Here is a 3,608-nt window from a genome sequence, read left to right on the forward strand (position 1 = left end):
GCACAATAATTCATCCTGAAGATGTTGGGCACCTCGCCAGGAGGATCCTCTTCCTGCAGCGAGGAAATTTCATTAAAAATAGTTTATTTAAACTTTTTTTTTTCCTTCTTTTTTAACAGTTGTTATTTTAACCCAGAAGCCATAAAGTTCTGAGCAGCAAAAGCCTCTCTGAAGATCCCACCGTGTGAGCTCCCTCCAACGACCAGGCAAACACTTGACCCCCTATTTCCTTTTTAATCCAGAATTATTTTATCGCTCACTGCCACCAAAAAAAAAAAAAAAAAAAAAAAGGTGCTAAGTAGTCATTTATTAACAGTTCTAAGTATCATTAGGTAGAAAGATGTGGTAAAATATGGATTAGAGCGGGAAGAGCGGAGGATGCGAGTGCCATTTTTCCTGTTCAGCGTTGTCATTACACATCCCGGCGTGCCGGATCACAGCCATGATTAGTGGCATCAAATGACTCCTGAAAAATGATTATGTGCCATTAAAACCATCAGTCTGGCTGAAAGCAGCACAAACAAATGGCCGTGCCGGGCATGAGGCAGCAGCAAAGGCTGCGGGATGTGCCGGGAATCCCGAGCTCTGGGTTGGGGGGCGGGATGAGGGGATGGGGATCCCACAGGGGGACACTGAGGGGTCCTGGAGAGGGGATGGGGGCAGCCATGGGGGGGGAAGGGGGGATCTGGTGGGTCCCACACCGCAGGTTGGGGTTTGGGGGTGCCCCACTGCAGGTTCCTCTTTCCCTTTCAGCAGCTGTAGGTCTGGAATGGGGCCTGGGGACTGTCCCCACCCTGGAAAAGGTGACCTCAGCCACCCCCTGCAAGGGCTGTGGGATCAGCTCCACCACCCCAAACCCTGCAAGGGCTGTGGGATCAGCTCCACCAGCCCAAACCCTGCAAGGGCTGTGGGATCAGCTCCACCAGCCCAAACCCTGCAAGGGCTGTGGGATCAGCTCCTCCACCCCAAACCATCATCCCAACCCACCGCTCCCAAATCCCCATCACCCCAGATCTGTCACCCCCAACCCATGACCCCAATCACTCATCCCAAACCATGACCCCAATCACTCATCCCAAACCATGACCCCAACCCACTGCTCCCAAATCCCTGCCACCCCAAATCTGTCACCCCAGCTCTGTAACCCCAACCCATGACCCCAATCATTCATCCCAACCCATCATCCCAGTCCCATATTCCCAGCCAATCAGCCCAAACTCATCATCCCAAACCCATCACCCCAGATCCATCACCCCAGATCTGTGATCCCAACCCATGACCCCAATCATTCATCCCAAACCATGACCCCAACCCACTGCTCCCAAATCGCCATCACCCCGGATCCATCATCCCAACCCATGACCCCAACACATGACCCCAATCATTCATCCCAGTCCCATAGGCCCAGACAATCACCCCAAATCCATCACCCCAAACCCATCATCCCAAACCCACCATCTCAAACCCATCACCCCAAATCCATCACCCCAAACCCATCACCCCAAACCCATCATTCCAAACCCATCACCCCAAACCCATCACCCCAAACCCATCATTCCAAACCCATCACCCCAAACCCATCATCCCAAACCCATCACTCCAAACCCATCTCCCCATCTCCATCACCCCAACAACGACCCCAACCCCTCAGCCCATCCCAGCCCTGTGCCCATGCCGTGCCAGCCACTTCCAGCCCTTCACCCCCTGCTGTTTCTGCTTTCTGAGGACATAAATCCGGTTAGTCCTTCCAAGGAAGTGAAATCCAAATGTCACATCTGCGGAGACGGCTCAATCGAGGGTATTGATTGTCACGGAGAATATTCGCACTTCATTCACCTACTTAGTCCCTTCCCCCAGGCACACAGGAATTCATCAAACCTTGTCACACCACATAATAATACTTGTTCCCAGGTGTTGTCACAGCAGCTCAGACTTCCTCCAGCCTTCCTGGGCAAGCAGGAATTTAGGGAAGAAAGGATTCGCCAGCAGAACAGAAGTGACGGTGCTGAGATGTGAATTAACCCTGTGGCAGCCGAGGGAGACTCGAGCCCCTCCCCGTGCCCATGCAGAGACTGCTCAGGCTCGTTTCCAGCTCCTTGGGGTTTTTGGTGACGGGAATGAAATTAAGTTGGGGAGAAAAGACGTTTTCCCATTGTTTGGAGCCTTTTATTGACGTGTCTGCACTGCCTTTGAACCTTTTGGAGCAGAGCAGGGACGTGGCTGCTCCTCTTTGCAGGGAAGGAAATAGAAGCGGGAAGGAGAATTGGAGAGGGAAAGGCTGAATGAGGAGAGAGGCTCAGGGTGGTCCCTGCAGGGCTGTGGAGGCTGCAAGGCCTCACTGGGGTGAGCAGGATGCTGGTGGGGTGAGCCTGAACCCCCACAGGGACCCACAGAAAGGAACAGGGTCACACTGGCACATCTGGTGTCATTGTCCCCAACCCCGGAGCTCTTCCATGTGTCCTCTGTCCCCGGACCGCGTGGGTGGTGGCAGTCACCAGCCCTCGCCTTCTGCTTGAGATAAATTGGAAGCAGGAGCGGCTGCCCCTGAGCCACGTTTATTATTCATATTATTTGTGCGCTGATCTGATTCCGTGTAATGATTTAATCTGTTAATGGCCCCTGATTCAATCGCTCCTCTCCCGTTAATCTCCTCTTGCCATTTGCACCTGATTTCCTGATTTTTCTGACGGGGTTTTGGCAGCCGAGGGTCGGGTTTGCAGCTTTCCACGGGCACGGTGCCACGGCAGGTCACCCAGGGGCTGGGACGGGATTCTGCAGAGCCACGGCAGGGAGCGGGGAGGGGGAGGAAGAGGAGGAGGCAGCAGATCCCTCCTAAGGGAAACGTCTTGAGGCTGCACAAACCCGGAGATCCTGAGGGCATCAGGGCATGTCCCAGCTCCAGCACCATCCCAGACACCACAGGACACAGAGGGTGAAGGTGCTGGATGGGAGAAGCTGTTCCTTTCCTGGGAAAGCTCCTGGCATGCCGGTCTGCATCCAGTCTCGGGACAGGGTGATCCTGATCCCTGCATCCATCCCAGGGACAGGGTGATTCTGGTGCCTGCATCCCACCCCAGGGACAGGGTGATGCTGATCCCTGCATTTCATCCCAGAGATGGAGTGATCCTGATCCCTGCATCCCATCCCAGGGACAGGGTGATCCCTGCATCCCATCCCAGGGACAGGGTGATCCTGATCTCTGAATCCCATCCCAGGGACAGGGTGATCCTGATCCCTGCATCCCATCCAGGGACTGGGTGATCCTGTCCCTCTATCCCACCCCAGTAACAGAGTGATACTGGTCCCTGTATCCCACCCCAGTGACACAGCTGTGCTCGTCCCCTGCCTGTGATATTGCCATTCCCCCCTCGCGCTGCCAGGCTCCCCGGGCTGATTTATGGAAGCACAAGGATGCAATCAAGGCCCGGGCCCCCGAGGACGCGGCGGCGGCGGCGGCTCCGCTGCGCTCGGCCCGGGCGCTGAATGCCAATGGGGAGCGGGGCCGGGCCGGGCAGGGCCCGCAGGGAAGATGGATATCTCTGCACCTGAAGATGCTCCAGGCAGGGCTGCAGGAGCGGAATGTGCTCCTGTTAATGGCAATGTGTGTC

General features: G+C 55.4%; 1 long non-coding RNA gene across 1 annotated transcript; it reads right to left on the minus strand.

Annotated features, from left to right (window-relative positions):
- Positions 1–287: 287 nt before the first annotated feature.
- On the minus strand, positions 288–3,008 carry LOC117005287. Its single transcript, XR_004419797.1, has 2 exons — positions 1,879–3,008; positions 288–466 (listed from the first exon to the last, which is right to left on the minus strand). It is a non-coding gene; the product is annotated as an uncharacterized LOC117005287 (long non-coding RNA).
- Between the last annotated feature and the right edge of the window lie 600 nt (positions 3,009–3,608).

This window comes from Catharus ustulatus, chromosome 20 (genome assembly GCF_009819885.2).
Source record: "Catharus ustulatus isolate bCatUst1 chromosome 20, bCatUst1.pri.v2, whole genome shotgun sequence".
NCBI lineage: Eukaryota > Metazoa > Chordata > Aves > Passeriformes > Turdidae > Catharus > Catharus ustulatus.